The sequence below is a fragment of the Hyperolius riggenbachi genome, chromosome 4 (genome assembly GCF_040937935.1).
Source record: "Hyperolius riggenbachi isolate aHypRig1 chromosome 4, aHypRig1.pri, whole genome shotgun sequence".
In the NCBI taxonomy this organism is placed as follows: Eukaryota; Metazoa; Chordata; class Amphibia; order Anura; family Hyperoliidae; genus Hyperolius; species Hyperolius riggenbachi.
In genome coordinates this window covers 218,969,215-218,991,016 of record NC_090649.1, presented here as the reverse complement: position 1 = coordinate 218,991,016, position 21,802 = coordinate 218,969,215, and the positions used below count along the sequence as shown (strand labels likewise).

At 46.4% G+C, this 21,802-nt stretch overlaps 1 protein-coding gene across 1 annotated transcript in view; it reads right to left on the bottom strand.

The window, feature by feature from the left end:
* The window catches only part of TMEM14A (transmembrane protein 14A), a 46,732-nt gene extending 39,840 nt beyond the window's left edge, over positions 1–6,892 (bottom strand). Inside the window, exon 1 of the mRNA XM_068279361.1 lies at positions 6,783–6,892. The gene's annotated coding sequence lies outside the window, so the exon portion shown is untranslated. The remainder of the gene's footprint in view (positions 1–6,782) is intronic.
* Between the last annotated feature and the right edge of the window lie 14,910 nt (positions 6,893–21,802).

The window sequence follows — 21,802 nt, the reverse complement described above, 5'->3', positions numbered from 1 at the left end:
CCTAGTGCACACCAGAGCGGTTCGGCAGCGTTTTTCGATCCGCTTGCGGATGTGGAAACGCTTGGGTAATGTATTTCAATGGGCTGGTGCACACCAGAGCGGGAGGCGTTTTGCAGAAACACATACTCCCGGGCTGCTGCAGATTTTGGATTCGGGAGGAGTTTCTGCCTCAATGTTAAGTATAGGAAAGACGCAAACCGCTCTGAAAAACAGCAGATCAGAGCGGTTTGCCAGGCAGTTTTGTTACAGAAGCTGTTCAGTAACAGCTTTACTGTAACAATATATGAAATGTACTACACTGAAATCCGCAGCAGCAATCCGAAAAACGTAAGCAAAACGCCTCAGAAAAATAAAAAACGTTTAAAAATCTGCTAGCGGGTTTTGCTGTGCACCGGGCCTAAGGGCCCTTTTCCATGAGCAGTTGATAGGCAGTGAAAAGACTGCCGACCTCTCACAACTGCTTGCTGCCAGGGATGCTCAAATCTGGCCTGGGAGACATCCGGATAGTTGCTATCCGGATATCTCCCAGTAAAGCTGTGCGGGGGGTCAATCTTACCTCTCTGACGTCTTCTGCATTCCGTCCCTGGCGCCTCCCACGAGGCGCTCGAAGCGCCGCATCCGCCGGTCACGTGACTACAAACACTTCCTCCTTCAACCCGGAAGGAGGAAGTGTTTGTAGGTACGTGACCGGCGCTTGGAGCGCCTCGTGGGAGGCGCCAGGGATGGACCGCAGAAGACGTTCAGAGAGGTAAGATGGACCCCCGCACAGCTTTACTGGGAGATATCCGGATAGCAACTATCCGGATGTCTTCCGGACCGGATTTGAGCATCCCTGCTTGCTGCTGCCGCCTGGTAACTATGAGGCCTCTTTTCCATGGACAGTTCATAGGCAGTGAAATGCCTCTCACAACTGGTTGCTGCTGCCTGGTAACTGCTTGCTGAGCACACAGATCAACTGCCTGTGGAAAAGACGCCTAAACAATTAAATATCAGCAATTTGAGGTGTCAGGTTTGGGCATTTTTAGCTGCCTGAAAATAAAAAAAAATCATATTTAGTAACATTAAAGCCTCTTTTCCACAAACTGTTGAGCTGTGTGTTCGGCAAGCAGCTACCAGGCAGCAGTGAGAAAAGTTACCAGGCAGCAACAAGCAGTTACCAGGCAGCAGTGAGCAGTTGTGAGAGTTTGAGAGGCATTTCACTGCCTATCAACAGTTCGTGGAAAAGAGGCCTAACAATTAAAAACAGCACTGATCTGTTGATTTGCTGGCAGTTTTAGGGCCCATTCACACTTGCATTTGCAAAACGCCTGTGATTGTTGCCGGCGTTTTGCAGGAGTGATTTTTCCGCAATTTCATGCAGAAACACTGCGGCGATTTTTCCGCGATCGCGTTTAGCGCTTCTATAGCACTGAAAACGCGATCGCCGGGAAATCGCCTGAAAATGGTGCAGGCGACACGTTTGCGGGTACTTATCCGTTAGCCGGGCGCATCCGGCAGGTGGTGCTAATTACTATTCCCCCTCCAGGCCGACATGGATAGTAGGGAAAGATGTAACTCTGGTGGAGTTTTGTCGCCACCTAGAGGATGCGCCCGGCTAACGGATAAGTACCCGTTTGCGTTTACCGTCTTTGGCCGATTTGCAGCGATTAGTGCAAATTGCCCATGTAAGAACGGGCCCATACACCTTTATTACACTAGCGCTTTTAAAAAGCACTAGCGTTTGAGCGTTTTGCCGAAATTGCAGCAAACCGTTCTAGTGTGAATGGGCCCTAACGTCAGAGGAGGAATTTCCTGATAGGCCTGGTGCACACCAAAACCCGCTAGCAGATCCGCAAAATGCTAGCAGATTTTATAACGCTTTTTCTTATTTTTGTGTAGCGTTTCAGCTAGCGTTTTGCGGTTTTGTGTAGCGGTTTTGGTGTAGTAGATTTCATATATTGTTACAGTAAAGCTGTTACTGAACAGCTTCTGTAACAAAAACGCCTGCAAACCGCTCTGAACAGGCGTTTTTCAGAGCGGTTTGCGTTTTTCCTATACTTAACATTGAGGCAGAAACTCATCCGAAATCCAAAAAATGCCTCACCCCGGGAGGATTCGTTTCTGCAAAACGCCTCCCGCTCTGGTGTGAACCACCCCATTGAGATACATTACCCAAGCGGATCCGCAAGCTGCAGAAACGCTGAAAAAGCCGCTCGGTGTGCACCAGCCCATAGAGATAAATCATTGCTGAGGGTGCATGGAAGTGATTTCAGCAGCACAAACTCCAGTTCATTAACCTCTCAGCAATCACCTCTCTATTCTGATGGGGAGATTGCACCTGTGTTTTGTTTTTGTTTCATTTTTATCTGTGACACAGCTACAAACAATTTGCATTGAACCTGCATACAAATTGGCCACTTTTAGGCCTCTTTTCCACGAACTGTTTCTAGGCAGGCAGTGAAATGCCTTTCAAACTCTCATAACTGCTCACTGCTGCATGGTAACTGCTTGTCGCTGCCTGGTGACTGCTCACTGCTGCCTGGCAACTGCTTGCTGAGCGCACAGCTCAACAGTTCGTGGAAAAGAGGCCTTATTAGCAACCAGCTGACTACAAATGGAGAATGCCATGGCTGTGACAGTATAAACCTCTTTTCCGCGAACTGTGGAGCTGTGTGCTCAGCAAGCAGTTGCCAGGCAGCAGCAAGCAGTTACCAGGCAGCAGCAAGCAGTTGTGAGAGTTTGAGAGGCATTTCACTGCTTGTAAACAGTTTATAGGCAGTGACTTGCCTCTCTAAGGCCTCTTTTCCACGAACTGTTGAGCTGTGTGCACAGCAAGCAGTTGCCAGGCAGCAGCAAGCAGTTGCCAGGCAGCAGCAAGCAGTTGCCAGGCAGCAGCAAGCAGTTGCCAGGCAGCATCAAGCAGTTGCCAGGCAGCAGCAAGCAGTTGTGAGAGTTTGAGAGGCATTTCACTGCCTATCAACTGTCCGTGGAAAAGAGGCCTGTGACAGCCATGGCATTCTCCATTTGTAGTCAGTTGGTTGCTAATACAAGTGGCCAATTTGTATGCAGTTTCAATGCAAATTGTTTGTAGCTGTGTCACAGATAATAAAAATAAAACAAAAACAAAACACAGGTGTGTGTGTATGTGCAATCTCCCCATCAGAATAGAGATGTGATTGCTGAGAGGTTAATGAACTGGAGTTTGTGCTGCAGAAATCACCTCCATGCACCCTCAGCAAGGATTTATCTCGAATAGGAAATTCCTCTTCTGACGTTAGGGCCCATTCACACTAGAACGTTTTGCTGCGTTTTCGGCAAATCGACCAGAGACGCAAAATGCAAACGTGTCGCTTGCACCATTTTCAGGCGATTTCCCAGCTATCGCGTTTCAGTGCTATAAAAGCGGTAAATGCGATCGCGGAAAAATCGCCGCAGTGTTCAGTGATTTTTACGCGTGAAATTGCAGAAAAAATCCCTGCAAAACACCGGCAATACTCGCCGGCGTTTTGCAAATGCAAGTGTGAATGTGCCCTACAACTGCCAGCAAATCAACAGATCAGTGGTGCACAAGGATTTTTTATAGTTAATGTTACTAAATATGATTTTTTTTATTTTCAGCCAGCTAAAAATGCCCAAACCTGTCAGCTCAAATTGCTGATCTTTGATCGCTTAGGCATCTTTTCCACGGGCAGTTGATCTATGTGCTCAGCAAGCAGTTACCAGGCAGCAGCAACCAGTTGTGGGAGTGAGAGGCTTTCCACTGCCTATCAACTGTCCATGGAAAAGAGGCCTCATAGTTACCAGGCAGCAGCAAGTAGTTGTGAGAGGTTGACAGTCTTTTCACTGCCTATTAACTGCTCATGGAAAAGGGCCCTTAGAAGACTCTTGCCATGACACCATCAATAAATACCCAAAATAATGTATGACTAATTAGCTACACAAAGCAAGAGTCTATTTTTGCACCTTTACAGCACCTGGACTAATCCTCTTGCTGGCAGCAATCCTGCACACTCCTATTATGCATGGCATATTGCAGTTCCAACTAGTGTGATGTGATAACTGGCAAGCCACAAATGCACTGCATGCTCAGTTTTGGTGCAATTGCTTTTCTGTCCCATTCAGTACAATTGAATGGCACCCAAATTTGCATTACAAGTAAACAAAAGGAGTCTTTTCCATAGACAGTTAGGCTTTTTTTTCCACGGACTGTTGATAGGCAGTGAAATGCCTCTCAAACTCTCTCAACTGCTCACTACTGCCTGGTAACTGCTTGCTGAGCACACAGCTCAACAGTCCGCGGAAAAGAGCCCTTAAACTGCTTCTTTGTCAAGCAGTTTAGCCGTCTGGCTTCCAGCCATAAGTGCCATTCAGCTGCAATTAGGCCTTTTTTCCATGGATTGTTGATAGGCAGTGAAATGCCACAAACTCTTACAACTGCTCACTGCTTGTCGCTGCCTGGTAACTGCTTGCTGAGCACACAGCTCAACAGTCCATGTAAAAGAGGCCTTTCATGCAGCCGAGTGACTCATTTGGTAATACCACACTTGTCATAACAGACACGGTGGCATTGACTGGCGGTGGAAAACACGGCAACTGTTGTGCTCAGATGCAACTCCATGGGGGGCCACCAGTCTGCCACCCAAGCCAAGCACTAGCAGGATACAATTATTTTTTTTTTTTTTTAGCGATTTGCGCACAGCTTTCCTGGGAGATATCCGGATAGCAACTATCTGGATGTGTCCCGGGTCGGATTTGAGCAGCCCTGTTTATAAGCTATGGAAGGTATATAAAATGTTACTAAAACTATAGGCCTCGTTCAGACTATACGCGCTGCCGTCCGCATTTTGGCAGCGCGTATAGTGTGCGACACGCAAGAACGGTAGAAGGGCATAGACAGCCCTTCTACCGTTCCCATCATATGCGCTGCGTGGCAGCGCGATTGCGCTATCGCGTGCTGCACGCATTTTTGGGAATCGCAGCGCAGATCCCATTCATTGTAATGAATGGGATCTGCAGCGCAGCGCATAGGAGCGCAGATGGCGTGCGATCGGACGCGTTGCGTTCCAATCGCACAGCCATCTGCGCTGAATGATGTGAACGAGGCCTAAGTGGGTTGATAATGACCTGAGGGATCAATCCTTCCTCTACAGAAAATTGATTGAGAAGTGATTGATTCTATCACCTTGTCAACTCAATCTTAAATACAGGACAACTAAAGTGAGGAGAATATGGAGGCTGCCATATTTATTACCTTTTCAACAATACCAGTTGCCTGGCAGCACTGCTGATCTATTTGCCTGCAGTAGTGTCTGAATCATACCAGAAACAAGCATGCAGCTAATCTTGTCATATCTGACAATAATGTCAGAAACACCTGGTATGCTGCATGCTTGTTCTGGGTCTATGGCTAAAAGTATTAGAGGCAGAGGATCAGTTGGACAGCCAGGCAACTGGTACTGTATAAAAGGAAATGCATATGGCAGCTTCCATATACCTCTCGCTTCAGTTTAAGCTCCGTACACACGAACGACACTGGAGCACATTTGAATTCAGCAATGGTACAATGTCTGCCTGTCGATCGGATCGTTATTGGAAGTGCTAAAATGAGAACCCAGAAATGGAGAGATTGATTGTTATTGTTCAATATGAACGACTAAACACAGATCATGGTCCGAACCGATCCATTACTGTCATCGTTGGGACACTTTCTTTGAATGATTCTCAGCCAACCTGTCCTTCCTCATTGTCGGTTCACATTGCACAGATTTAAAAAAACGATCCGTTTTTAGTTTCAAATAGATCAGTTTTTCATCTATGCGTTCTGTTCCGATGCCCGTCGTCACCCGCAACAGATCCTCCGCTCGATCCAGAATTATCTCAGACTCCCTATACTAGCGTTCCGATTTCTGAACAGATCCGTTATGAACTAACTGATGTGAACGGATTCTATTGCTTTCCACAGGATCTGTTTGCATCTGAGGGGATCTGTTCCGTTTCTTTCCGCTACACGGAATGTTTTTTAGTACAAGGTCAACTGCTCCTCTTTAATTTTTAGTCACGCTGGCTAAGTGGACAACAGCAGAAATCAAATGAAAAATCAGATAAACTCTGCTAATGTTGTACCACCACTTCAATTGCTACAGTGCTATGTGATCGTCAGTCCACCACTGTTCCTCCGCCCACCGATTGATGGAGAATTCCCAAAAAGCCCAATTATCCTTGCCATCGATAAACTGACCAAATTTGTTTGAAATAGAACATCAGGCATGTTGGTGGCAAAAGATCCAAACCGATTTAAGATACTGATGGAAAAGTTGGTAAGTGTATAGCCAGACATCCTTTAATATCTGTATATCGAGAACACAGAGGCTAGAAGTTGTCATGCTGAGGTTTATTAGTACTGTATTTGGATCACCCCCATGCAGTCAGATAACCTGAGCTGTATATCTGCTCAGGATCACAGACTTAGCACAGCCAGGACAACAGCGTGTAGCAGAGTTGATCAGTGACACTTGGCAAAATTCCCTGACTTCAGTAGTGTCACCAGCTGCCCACCTGTCAGCCTGCAGTGACTTCAGTAGTGTCACCAGCTGCCCACCTGTCAGCCTGCAGTGACTTCAGTAGTGTCACCAGCTGCCCACCTGTCAGCCTGCAGTGACTTTAGCAGGAAGTTGGGACAATCTGGGCTAGACATACATTGCAGCGACACAATGTGCTTGTATTCTAGCAATAATCACTGCTCAATTAATAATTCTGCACCTATTAATAATAAAATACTGCCAGAATCCACAGCCCACACCTACCTCCCGTTCTAGCTCCCGCCTCCAGGCTGTAACCTTTCAACTATGACACAAAAACTACAGAAGTAAAGTTTCTCAACTTCCTTGTTGCTGCCCATTACTTCCCTAGTTTGCTGTCTGCAGCTTGGCAATATAATCAATACGTTTTGTATCAGGACTTGATAGGATCAATCCAACTCTTCAACCTCACGCCCCTCAAAAAAAACAGAAAAATAAAGTTTTCAATTACAAATTTGCAAACATTGGCATTTTCCCGTTCAGTCGGTCTGTTACTGCCATCTTGTGGCAGCAGCTGGTATTGCACTACTGAGGGGTTTTTTTATGTGATGATCACACCTAGCTTCCTTTGGAAGGTGGAAGTCTGGGGCTAGCAAATCTCTGCTGACTCATGCAATTGATTTGGCAATCTCAGTTACTATCTTCTAGAAAAACAAAAGTTTGCTTTCCTAAAACAGAAAGAATTTGCGATAATTCAGGTTGGAGTGAGCTTGAGATGTCTCCCAGAGCAACACTGCTGAATATATGCAAATTACCCATTGTACCCTTAGAAGCTAAACACACCTCCAGAACCGCTGGATTGCAATGATGTGTCAGCTTGTTAATTTGTACAGAGCCATAATAATCCAACATGCATACAGACTGTTTCGGACTGTTTGATCCTCATCAGTGCATGGCATGGATTAATTTGGCTCTATGGAGTAGGGCTTGTGAATCCGAGAGGCACAGACTAACCAGCGAGCTCATGGTGACCCAGAACTCATTGGAGTGTGTAAGGGACTACGATGGTCCTAAAAGCCCCCTTACTAAGATGTTAAGAAAAACAAACGTTTGCTTTCCTAAAACAGAAAGAATTTGCGATAATTCAGGTTGGAGTGAGCTTGAGATGTCTCCCAGAGCAACACTGCTGAATATATGCAAATTAACCATTGTACCCTTAGAAGCTAAACACACCTCCAGAACCGCTGGATTGCAATGATGTGTCAGCTTGTTAATTATCTTCTAGGTGGGACTAATGAGAACAATAGGAAAAATTTTTGCATGTCCATCACAAAACATCAGTCAATGTAAATCTGGGTGTGCGAGTGACACAAAGTACTCAATGCATGGTGAATAGCTCCAGCAAACAAATCAGCGTTATCCCTTTGACAATTGAGCTCGTGCACAGTTGTTCTCCAGCTTGGTGGCTTCCACTTTTGCACTTTGCTGAGTTGGATAACTTCCTCATCTACCTTAGATCAAAATGTCTGCTTGGCACACAGTGAAGTGGCGAGTCTGTATGGGATTTATCAGTGCTGGACAAGGAACGGGCAGGGAGGTGCCTGCTTTAATGGTAACAGTAAATTCGGGCGCCTGAGGCTAGTGGACAAATCGGGCGCCGCCATTCACTCCTATAATAAATATCGTTTAATGGGCGCCCGATAGGAAAAAAGGGCGCCGGAGAAAACTAACGTTTTAAAAGCGGCGCCCGGAGACTTAATGTTTTATTACTGTTTCTCATGATTACACATTATTTAATGATTTATACATTTTTAAATATTATTTTTAAACGAAAAACAGTACAATATTTTTTTCCAAACATTATTTTTAAACGAAAAACAGTACTTTTTTTTTTTAACATTATTTTTAAACGAAAAAACCAACAGGGGGGTCTTAGGTTTAGGCACCAACAGGGGGTCTTAGGTTTAGGCACCAAAAGGGGGGTCTTAGGTTTAGGCACCAACAGGGGGGTCTTAGGTTTAGGCACCAACAGGGGGTCTTAGGTTTAGGCACCAACAGGGGGGTCTTAGGTTTAGGCACCAACAGGGGGGTCTTAGGTTTAGGCACTAACAGGGGGGTCTTAGGTTTAGGCACCAACAGGGGGGTCTTAGGTTTAGGCACTAACAGGGGGGTCTAGGGGTTAGGGGTAGGTACAGGGAGGGTTACTTAGGCACCAACAGGGGGGGTCTTAGGTTTAGGCATCAACAGGGGGGTCTAGGGGTTAGGGGTAGGTACAGGGAGGGTTACTTAGTAATTTTTTTTTTAAACGTTATTATACGTTTCACTATTTAAACGAAAGATTAACGTTTTTACAATTGCCGATTTAATGCACATTATTTAATGATTTATAACTTTAAAAAACATTAATTTTAAACGAAATACAGTACAATACATTTTTAAACGTTATCCATGCTTATCGTTAAAAACCCGGCGCCCTTTTTTCCCAGCGCCCCTTTTTAACGTACGCTGCTTTAATAGCACTTCCAAGAAAGGACTGTGGAGGTTGCTTTAACACCTGACACCTGAAGCAAGAGGGCTATGGAGGCTGCCATATTTATTTCCTTTTAAACAATACCAGTTGCCTGGCTGCTGTGCTGATCTTCTGCCTGTATTACTTTTAGCCATAGACCCTGAACAAGCATGCAGCATATCGGGTGTTTCTGGCATTGTTGTCAGATTAGCTGCAGGGTTGCTTCTGGTAATATTCAGACACTGCTACAGCCAAATAGACCAGCAGGGCTGCCACGCAACTGGTATTGTTTAAAAGGAAATAAATATGGCGCCCTCCATATCCCTCTCCTTACAGTTGTCCTTTAAAGGGACTCTGAAGTAAGAAAGATATGGAGGCTGGCATATTGATTTAATTTTAAACAATATACATTACTTGGATGTCATGCTGATCCATTGCCTCTAATACTTGTAATATATCCTGAGTAAGCATGTAATAAGTGTATGGCCATCTTTATACCAGTTGCCTGGCTATCCTGCTTATGCTCTACTACTTTTAGCCATAGACCTGGAACAAGCATGCAGCAGATCGGTTGTTTCTGACAAGAAAATAAATACAGTATTGCAGCCTCCATATCATTCTCGTTACAGTTCTCCTTTACTGGATCTTAGAACTTAACGAAAGAACATACAAGAGCCAGGATGGTGGACTACAACTATACACAATTTATGTTAGAATGTGGTCACCCACAAACTGCATCAATAAAGATAAATATAATGAATACATATCTTACTATTAATGTCAATATAAAAAAATATATAAAATGGATTATTGTTAAATTTCCCCAATAATTGCAAACCTTCATAATACATATGTATTCAAAAATACATAAACACCAGTCTCCATCAGACCTGGGAAAAGGTCCTCCAGCACCCAAGGCTGAGACACCAAAGTGCGCCCCTCCATCCTTCCCACCCCAGCCGTCATACACTGATTGCTATTAGACTAAGAGGCTCTTCAGGGCCCCTACACCCCACTCCCCCACCCCCACTCCCAACAGCTTAATCTCTAGTTATCTGGCTTGCAGTCACTGCCATGCATCCCATTTTCTTATTTTTCTCTGCTTCGAACACAATAGGGAGATAATAGCTGAGTGAGTTGTGCACTCTTACAGGCTGGAGCCTCTCTCGCCTTTGCCTCGGCCTGGACCTGGTCTCCATTACACAAAATAATATTGCCAGGCCCGGATTTGCATCACAGGAGCCTAAAGGCACAGATACCCTGGCACACTAGACTTCGCCCTCCATGAATCCCAAGTGTGCTGGCTGGCCCCACTGCCACTTCTCCCTTACTTCCTTTGCCCATCACTAGCTACAGATGTTCCATAGTATTAGGTAGCCAGAGGTACCCTCAGCATTAAGTAGCTAGTGAATGCTGAGAGCTGGGTGAGTAACGTCTCATTTAGGGCCCGTTTCCACTGTAGCGGAAACCGACGCAAATTGCGTGGGGAAACTCTGTTATAGGGGACTATGGTGCCGCTGGCCGAATCGTTTGCGTTAGGGATTCGGCCAGAACCCCTCGCAGAATTCGCTCGGGAGGCAGCGAATCCCATAGCCGTGCATGGCACAGCTGATGGGATTCGCCTGCAATCCCGCACACCCGCTCAGTGCCGGCGCACGTCTCGCTGACGCGTGCCGCACAAGTGGGAACGGGCCCTCACACTCTGCTCAATACTTTGCATAGGGAAGGAAGGAGAGAGGCACTCGGGGAGGGAAGCCTTTCCATCATTAGGCGACTGTAGGCATGTGCCTTATGGTAAATCCGGCCTTGAATATTGCACATAGTCTCATCATTGATAAAAAGTCCATGTTGATAAGTCTATGAAATTAAATAAATAAACCAATATGATCCACAAACATAACACTACAATCATCAATTTTATCTTTTAAAGGGAACCAGAAGGGCGAAAAGTGCCCAATTTGAGTAGCTGCCTCGGGTGAGGGAAGCCTCTTGATATCTAGAGGCTTCCCCCGTTGTACCTCTTCCTCGCTGTTCCAGCGCTGGGACCCGCGCAAGTCTGAGGTCGGCAGCACTGCGCAGGTGCAGAGGGCTCATACCTGTGCACTAGCATGAAGGCAAACAGTCACTAGTGGCGGCTCTGTGCTACTGTGCAGGTGCGAGCCGTGCTGCGGCTGTACAGGGCAGCCATGCTTGTCCTCGTACAGGAGCGTTACCACAAACTTCAGGTCCCAGCGCTGGAACAGATGGACGAAGGGGGGCGGGGAAGCCTCTGAAGCCTCTTCTGAGTCAAAGGAAACCTAAACCGAAAGGCAAAAACAAAGAGTTTCACTTACCTGGGGCTTCTATCAGCCCGCTAGGTAGACATCCTATGCCCGCACCATCAGTCACCGATTTCGTTTTCCCTCAACAGGCCAGTTGATGGCGACTGTGACTGCGCAGCCCTGGCCGTGCGTGTCCTCTATAATGTGTTACGCAGGGGCTGTCCTCAAAAAATCTCTTACTGCGTCTGTGCAGGACTCTCCCGGCATCAGGAGCATGATTGAGGATGCGAGTGGGCATCGACTGGCTAGATGGGGAAACGATTTGCCGCAACGGGGGACTGGAGGATCGGTGACTGATGGCGCGGGCATAGGATGTCTGCAGGGGGCTGGTAGAAGCTCCAGATAAGTGAAACTCTTTTTTTTTTTTCTCTTTTGGTTTAGGTTTATTTTAAGTACAATATGTAAATAAATGTGTGTGCTTGCTTTTTTTTTCTTCTTTCAGGTTCTACAATATTATACAATAGTGACATCTAATGGCCTTTTATGTTATAACATTAAGGTACTTCAGCTAACCTACAGTATTTACTAAAAGAACAGGGCGACACCTACTGGCTGTTTTATATATAACATATAATTAGAATTCCTAAATCTATTATTCATCTGAGATAAAAATCATATTTTCAATTCAAACCATAAGGGTGCAAAGTATACAGAGTTCAAAAATCTATTTGCTTTGTATTTTCAAGAGTTCTGCCTTTATTGCTTCATCTTCAGTTGTATTTTAGTTTTATCATCAATAACCCAAAATATCATCCTACTTATATCTTGTGCATGCTTCTCTTTAAAGTGTAAAGGGATAGAATGGTTTGTGTGTTCCTTGAAAGGTTTGGTCGTCTTGCATATTATTATTAATTATATAGCGCTAACATCTACTGCAGCACTGAACAGAGTATATTGTCTTGTCACTAACTGTCCCTCAGAGGGGCTCACAATCTAATCCCTACTGTAGTCATATGTCTATGCATGTATCGTGTAGTGCATGTATCATAGTCTAGGGCCAATTTAGTGGGAAGCCAATGAACTTATCTGTATGTTTTTGGGATGTGGCAGGAAAACAAGGGTGTCTGGAGGAAACCCACACAGACACAGGGAGAACATACAAACTCCTTGCAGCTAGTGCCCTGGCTGGGATTCGAACCAGGGACGCCCAGCGCTGCAAGGCGAGAGCGCTAACCACTACGCCACCATGCTGCCTACATATGGATGGGCAATACAGCAAATATATTATGTGGCAACGTAAAAATTATTTTATTTTGTATGCTTTCCCAGTTTGATTATTCTGGAACTGCGGCCATTGTTTTAGGGAATATTGAACTGGCTTGGCACCCATAGCACCTCCCACATCTATAAAATCCCACCTAATCCACCTAAGTCCCCATAGTGAATATTAAATTCTGTTATAATTGCACCCTGAGCGTCCCTATCCCTATCTTCAGTTTCTTTGATCTTTTTCCTTTGATCTTTCATTGCAATGCTGTCCCTAATGTCAGTCAGTATTTCCTTTGCATATCCCAACAGTAATTGTCCCAAAAGTACTTCTGATTATATAAAATAGTCTTCTACTTTTGAACAGTTTCTATACAGTCTTAAAGTGTACCTGTAGGGAAAAAAGTGCCCCTAAGGGCTACTCACCTCAGGAGTGAGGAGCCTGTGGATCGTCCAAAGGCTTCCCCTTTCTCCTCTACCGGCCCATTGCAGCTCTGTCCCCTCTGGAAAAAAAACGCTTGTCGACGGCTCACATACGTGCAGCAGAATGGATGCACTCGCCTTTCTTTTGAATGAGTCCATGCTACTGAGCAAGCGTGAGCCGGCTGCCTAGTAGCACTGACATGATCAGGCTCAGCTTTTTCCACAGCAGCCCAAGTGAGTCCGTGCTACTGCACAAGCGTGCTGCGGCCGTGCACCCGCATTCTTTGGAAGGGACAGAGCTGGACTGGTCTGGCAGAGGAAGAGGGGGAAGCCTCTAAAGCACAGTTCCCCAACCCTGTACTATAGGCCCACCAACAGTACATGTTTTGCAGAGATCCACATACATGCATGCACAGGTGGGGTAATAAGTCTCAGCAGAATTGTGTGGATTTCCACAAAACATGCACTGAGATGACAAATCTAAAAAATTAACTGATTCTATACTAAAAACACAGTTCAACTTCAGGTTCACATTTGTTTCCATCAAACAGAAGGTATTTGCGATAATTCAGCTATAAGTGACCAACTTTGGTTTCCCAATCCTGATGCAAATCATCTTTTTCTGCCCCTGAATGCAAGTCTGCACATCCAGAACCGCTGGTGAATAGTGAGCCGGTGCTAATCAGTTTTACAGAGCCACATCAATGGAAGAATGCATATACAATAAAACCTTGGATTGAGAGTAATTTGGTTTAAAGTAGATCTGTAAGGGAAAAAGTGCCCCTGGGGAGCACTTACAGCAGGAGGGGGAAGCCTCTGGAACCAAGTATGCTACCCCGCCCTCCATAGCAGAGGGGATACAGTGCTGGGAGCCCCCGAAGCGCTCGCCAACACTTGTTGACATGCATGCAGGCACAATAGAGCCTCTCTGCTTGGTCTCTGGTGGAAATAGCCGAGCCAGATGGGATCCGCACTACTGCCCAGGTGCACGCCATATGCCAGCAGGCAGAAGTAAATATTGTTGGCGTCTTCTTCAGGCGCTGTATTTATGTAGATTAGGAGAGCTACAGGGAGATACAAGGATAAGTACATAGTAAATCAATTGAAGAGACCAAAGAGTTTTTTTTTGTTTTTGTTTTTTTAATAAAGATGAGATTAAATGTTTAATGTATCAAAAAAGTGCAAAATTGGTTCACAAATCTTCAAATCATCCCATGAAAAAGGTGCAACAACAATATAGCAAGAACAATTGTTTAGAAAGACGACAACGTCGACTTGTTTCGGGTAGACCCTTCTTCAAGCCTTCACAAACAATCGTGTACATCTGCACTTTATACACAACACAAGATGGAACAACATCTGGACCAAAACTAAGTCAGGAATATCCATCTGGAATGTTAAGAGGGCAACAAATGGAACAGAATCTGGACAACAACCAAGCCAGGAGTCACCACTTCCAATGAAAATAAACACAGCTGATCGTAGTGATCATGAAGATAAACAAGTGCCTCACCTGTCCACATTCCCCTGATGATTGCAGCCCACCTCCATCTTCCTCAGCAGCCAGCCCATACTGAAGCATGTACTGGCCTGGCTTGGTGATGTCTTCAAGCCAGGACCTCGGTACAGGCTTCATTACAGGGCTGGCTGCTATGATAAATGCTCGTTGCTGGAGAGGGGGGGAGGTGTGTTATACTCACCCAGCATCGCATCCTGTTGCCGATCTCTGCATGGGGGGAGGGTGGGGGGACCACTAGACTACCAGGGAATGTTTCAAGAAGTAGGGGGGAACACTAGATCACCAGGGATTATCTAAAAAGGAGGGGGGCACTAGATCACCAGGGAAATGGGATCCTCTGGTCCTTAATGGGGAATAACATGCCAGTCCTGAAAGGGTTCATGTTTAACACAAAGCTATGGCACTGCATCCTCTACAGCTTGGGCAGTGTAATTATTCTCTCACATAAGTATGTGCCTCCACTATCTATATCTGTGAATTCTATAAACAAATTACATTAAAGGGTTGGTCACTCCTATTTTGGAAATAATGCTAGTAAATCACCAGAATCCATAGATGTAATATTTCTATCCTGAGTGGCTACATACGGTAAATGCAATCATATCTACATTTATATCTGCTGCAATCATCACAGCCATGGAACTTGTTCCTGCTACCCACATCAGGGAACAGTGCTTGACTGTAAAGACTACGTCATATGAAACGCATAGCTTGGAGTCTATTGTATATTCTAAGTATCCATGCAGGAAATGGTGTCAGAGCAAGGCAAGTAGAGAACTCAAGCACTGCATGAATACAAGGAGATAAGAGATACCGGAAATTGTGCATTGTGTAAATGTGTAATTTGTAACGGAGCCACCATGGGAAGAACAGAGGGAGCAGGGATGATGGGGACCTCACTGACTACTAGGGGTTGGAGGAAGCCCCAGATAAGTTCATTTGGCCATTTTAGATTACAGTTCAGGGTCCCTTTAACTGTATTATGTCATAAATAATCTCTCCTCGTGGTTGATTCCTGAAAGTTGGGCAAGGTTGCTGTGCGCAGGAAGTGCAAGGCAATTTGCCAATACTTACGCCAGGTGCATAAGGCGCCCTTAGAGTATGCGGGGCCTGGGGCTGGGGCGAGTGTCCCATGTGGGGCCTTGAGCCATAAGTTTAGGCCATATACCCCATACCACCACACTCACTCACAGGCTTGTCCACATCTAATGCAGTATGCCTTGTTGTTGTTTTAAAAACTTGTTAAAGGCCACTAAGCCAACCAATATAGGAACAATTACAATGCGTAATGTAATCAAATGGCCAATGGTACTACCATTGGCCGTTTGATTACATTACATATTGTAATTATTCTTATATTGGTTAGTGGCCTTTAACCAACTGATGGGTGCTAGGCTGAATGGGGAATCCAAAGTTTGTATTTCTATCCAGACACGCTTCCCAGCCAGCCCTTTACTAGAGATGGCCCGAATGGTTCGCCCGCAAACTTATTCGTGCGAACTTCGGTGGTTCGCGTTCACAAACTTTATGGTGGTTCAACCCGCCCCCTATACTACATCATTAGGGTCAACTTTGACCCTATACATCACAGTCAGCAGGCACAGGGTAGCCAATCAGGCTACACTCCCTCCTGGAGCCCCCCCCCCCCTTATAAAATGTAGGCGGCATAAGCCATTTTGCTCACTCATGTGGCTGCAGTAATTAGAGAAGCGAGAGGTGCTGCAGAGACATTAGGGAAAGCTTAGTTAGGCTACAGTTAAGCTTGTTAGGTTGCTCTTTCTTGCTGATACTTATTGCTAAAAATCACTCCTCATCCTCAACAGCTCTTTTGAGAGCTTGTGATCTTTGTGTGTGTGTGTGTGTGTGTGTGTGTGTGTGTGTGTGTGTGTGTGTGTGTGTGTGTGTGTGTGTGTCCCACAGACACTTGTGTTGCATATACAGCCCAGTCAGTCGCAGCTGCTGCTGGGACCTTGGCTCCTTGGTAATTCCTACTGTGCCACCACCAGGCCCAGCACATTCAGTGACTACCTGTGTGTGTGACAGCCGTACATTTGTAATACCCATCACTGCATATACCTACCTGTTGTTCACAGTGCATCCACCTACCTACGTGTGCAGAAGGCAGTGTCACTGTGCCTGTTCGGTACCTGTGTGTGTGTGACAGGTGCACATTTTTAATACCCATTACTGCATATACCTACCTGTTGTTCAGTGCACCCACCTACCTACGTGAACGCACACAGTGTCACTGTGCCTGTTCGGTACCTGTGTGTGTGTGTGTGTGTGTGTGTGTGTGTGTGTGACAGGTGCACATTTGTAATACCCACCACTGCATATACCTACCTGTTGTTCAGTGCACCCACCTACCTACGTGAGCGCACACAGTGTCACTGCACCTGTTCACAGTACCTGTGTGTGTGACAGCTGCAAATTTGTAATATCAGTCATTGCATAATTGTTCACAGTATCTGTGTGACCGCACGCTGTGTAATATACCACTCCGTGCAGAGGCAGGGGCAGACCCAAAGGCAGGCCACCCGGCAGGTCTGTTCAAGGTTGTGCTGACGTGATTTCGTGCGGCCCTGGATCAAAGTATAGTGCTCAGAAGAAGGCACGTCCCATCAACTCCCAAGATTGTCAGGACATGGTTCACTATTTAACACAGAACACCTCATCTTCTGCAGCCACCAGTGCTACTACAAGCACCACATTCGCTGCATTTGACACTTCGCAGGAATTATTTGGTGGGGAATTAACTGAGGCACAGCCATTATTGTAACTGATGGGTGCTAGGCTGAATGGGGAATCCAAAGTTTGTATTTCTATCCAGACACGCTCCCCAGCCAGCCCTTTACCAGAGATGGCCCGAACGGTTCGCCCGCGAACTTATTCGCGCAAACTTCGGTGGTTCGCGTTCGCGGTGAACCGCGAACTTTGTGGCGGTTCGACCCGCCCCCTATACTACATCATTAGGGTCAACTTTGACCCTATACATCACAGTCAGCAGGCACAGGGTAGCTAATCAGGCTACACTCCCTCCTGGAGCCCCACCCCCCCTTATAAAATGCAGGCAGCATCAGTCATTTCACTCACTCATGTGGCTGCAGTAATTAGAGAAGGGAGAGGTGCTGCAGAGACATTAGGGAAAGCTTAGTTAGGCTACAGTTAAGCTTGTTAGGTTGCTCTTTCTTGCTGAAACTTATTGCTAAAAAGCACTCCTCATCCTCAACAGCTCTTTTGAGAGCTAATGTTATTCTTGTGATCTTTGTGTGTGTGTGTGTGTGTGTGTGTGTGTGTGTGTGTGTGTGTGTGTGTGTGTGTGTGTGTGTGTGTGTGTGTGTGTGTGTTTGTGTGTGTGTGTCCCACAGACACTTGAGTTGCATATACAGCCCAGTCAGTTGCAGCTGCTGCTGGGACCTTGGCTCCTTGGTAATTCCTACTGTGCCACCACCAGGCCCAGCACATTCAGTGACTACTTGTGTGTGTGACAGCTGTACATTTGTAATACCCATCACTGCATATACCTACCTGTTGTTCACAGTGCATCCACCTACCTACGTGAGCACACGCAGTTTCACTGTGCCCGTTCGGTACCTGTGTGTGTGTGACAGGTGCACAATTGTAATACATATTACTGCATATACCTACATGTTGTTCACAGTGCACCCACCTACCTACGTGAGCGCACGTAGTGTCACTGTGCCTGTTCGGTACCTGTGTGTGTGTGACAGGTGCACATTTGTAATACCCATCACTGCATATACCTACCTGTTGTTTAGTGCACCCACCTACCTACGTGAGCACACGCAGTGTCACTGTGCCTGTTCGGTACCTGTGTGTGTGTGTGACAGGTGCACATTTGTAATACCCACCACTGCATATACCTACCTGTTGTTCAGTGCACCCACCTACCTAAGTAAGCGTACGCAGTGTCACTGTGCCTGTTCAGTACCTGTGTGTGGGTGACAGGGGCACATTTGTAATACCCATCACTGCATATACCTACCTGTTGTTCAGTGCACCCACCTACCTACGTGAGCGCACGCAGTGTCACTATACCTGTTCACGATACCTGTGTGTGTGACAGCTGCAAATCTGTAATACCAGTCATTGCATAATTGTTCACAGTACCTGTGTGACTGCACGCTGTGTAATATAGCACTCCGTGCATATCTGTTAACTGCACCTGTGTGACAGCTGCACATTGTATTGTAATACCAGTCACTGCATACCTTTCACTGCACCTGTGTGACTGCACGTTGTATTAGTCAAGTCAGTGCATAACTTTCACTTCATCCCCCCCGATATGGACAAAACAGGCAGAGGCAGGGGCAGACCCAGAGGCAGGCCACCCAGCAGGTCTGTTCAAGGTTGTGCTGACGTGATTTTGTGCGGCCCTGGATCAAAGTATAGTGCTCACAAGAAGGCACGTCCCATCAACTCCCAAGATTGTCAGGACGTGGTTGACTATTTAACACAGAACACCTCATCTTCCGCAGCCACCAGTGCTACTACAAGCACCACATTCGCTGCATTTGACACTTCACAGGAATTATTTGGTGGGGAATTAACTGATGCACAGCCATTATTGTTACAACGTATGAATGCGCTAAGCAAGTTACACCACCTCATATGTCTGAGCTAGGCAACACTATGGCCGTAACGTGTGAGGAGGAGGATGATAAAGTACCTGCTGTTGGTGCAATTTATGAGGTGTCTGAGGCAAGCGAAGCTGGGGAGGATGATGATGATGATTAGTATGAGGATACGGATGCCACGTGGGTTCCTAAGAGACACGATGACCAAGGAGACAGTTCAGAGGGGGAGTCAGAGAGGAGTAGGAGGAGACGAGTTGCTGAAAGAAGCAGGGTGAGCTCGTCATCAGAAACAGCTTTTGGCAGTGTCCGGCGCCATGTATCGCCACCTATGGACAGCCAGCCAACATGCCCTTCAACGTCAGCTGCTGAGGTCACCATAGTGCCCACACCCCAGGGGGGCTCAGCGGTTTGGAAATTTTTTTGTGTGTCTGCCGTAGATCAGAGCAATGCCATCTGTTCTCTCTGCCTCCAAAAATTGAGCCGTGGAAAGGCCAACACCCACGTAGGGACAACTGCCTTACGAAGGCACATGCAGAAAAGGCACAAACTGCAATGGGAAGAGCACCAGAGGAAAAGCAGCACACAAAAGAAAAGCCACCCTCCTTCTCCTCTTCCTCCTTCAGGTGCATCATCTTCAGCCGCTTTCTCCCTTGAACCTTCACAATCACAGCCACCCTCCTCCACTCCGCCTCTCACCTTAAGTGGTTCCTGTTTCTCTGCCCACAGTAGCAGCCAAGTGTCCGTGAGGGAAATCTTTGAGCGGAAGAAGCCTATGTCTGCTAGTCACCCCCTTGCCCGGTGTCTGACAGCTGGCTTGGCGGAACTGTTAGCTTGCCAGCTGTTACCATACCTCTGAGACCTTCCAAAAATTTGTGGCCATTGGGACACCACAGTGGAAGATACTAGGCTCAGGGCCGGCGCTACCATTAAGGCAAAGGAGGCAGCTGCCCCAGGGCCCCAGAGCTTGTAGGGGCCCCCAGTGGCTACAAGTGGCTACAAGAGGAAAAAAACAATTTCAAATCGGCCTTATAGTGTTTGAGAAAATCGATTTTAAAGTTTCAAAGGAAAAAAAAAACACATTTAAAAACCTGCCGACTTTAATGGTTAATAGCAAATCCACCTTAAATGCTAAAACCCCTAAATTTGAAGGATATGTTAAGGAGATCATTAGGAATAAGAGGAAAAAACAATTTTTCAAAAAGACCTTATAGTTTTTGAGAAAATCGATTTTAGTTTAGAAGGAAAAAAGTATAGTTTTAAATGCGGTAAATGTAACTTTTAGTAGCAAACCTAACAGTAGTGTAATTATACATGCATCAAACGAAAGAGCAATACATTTCCTGACGGGGTTTCCAGGTAGTCCATACGCAGCCGCAGCGCTTTGGCCAGGGATTGCTATACAGCCGCAATATGGCTGTATGAAGATCCCTGGCATTTTTTCCTATTTTCCCCCAAAAATTTTATGTTTAGAGTGTGGGAATTTTTTTTTTTAAATTATGTGAAACTTTTTAACCCCTTGTCCCCCATGCAGGCTGGGATAGCCAGAATGTGGAGCTCTGACCGATTGGGACTTCACACCCTGACTATACCAGCTGCAAAAAAGGTCCCCTAATGCCGATTTTTGTTCCGGGGTATATGTTGGGGGGGGCCCCCAGGTTTATTTTGCCCTGGGGCCCCATTGTTGCTTAAACCGGCCCTGACCAGGCTGCAATTATTTCTCCAAAAAGGCGATACCCAAACTGTACCATGAAGTTGAGAGGCAAGTGGTGTCATCTCTGGCACACAGCGTTGGGTCAAGGGTCCATTTGACCACGGATGCCTGGTCTACCAAGCACGGTCAGGGCAGGCACATTACTTACACAGCCCATTGGGTCAACCTGGTGACTGCTGGAAAGGAGGGAGTACGTGGCTGTGCAGCGGACCTAGTAACACCTGCACGGCTTGCAGGCAGGCCTGCTGCCACCTCCTCTCCTCCTGCTACATCCTCTTCGCTGTCGTCTTCCTCCAGCTCCCCAGGGCCTATGCTGCATGCCAGGTACGACGGTGTCACGCCATCTTAGACATTTCTTGCCTCAAAGCCGAGAGTCACACTGGAGCAGCTCTCCTGGCTGCAGTTAACAAACAGGGGGATCAGTGGCTGATCCCGCACCAACTGGAGATCGGCAACGTGGTGTGTGACAATGGCAGCAATCTCATTTCGGCTTTGAATTTGGGAAAGTTGGCACATGCACCCTGCATGGCACATGTGCTAAATCTCATAATTCAGAGATTTGTGTCTAAGTACCCAGGCTTACAGGACATCCTGAAGCAGGCCAGGAAGTTGTGTGTGCATTTCAGGCGGTCTTACACAGCCATGGCACGCTTTGCGGATATTCAGCAGAGAAACAACTTGCGTGAGACGCTTGATTTGCGTTAGCCCGACTCGCTGGAATTCGACCCTGCTGATGTTCCACCGCCTGCTACAACAGGAGAAAGCCGTCACCCAGTATCTCTACAACTACAGTAGAAGGACACACTCTGGAGAGATGGGGATGTTCTGGCCGAAGAACTGGACGCTCATGCAAAATGCCTGTAGGCTCATGCGGCCGTTTGAGGAGGTGACAAACCTGGTGAGTCGCAGTGAAGGCGCCATCAGCAACTTGATCCCGTATGCTTTCTTCCTGGAGCGTGCCGTGCGTAGAGTGGTGGATCAAGCTGTGAATGAGCGTGAACAGTAACAGGAACAGAAG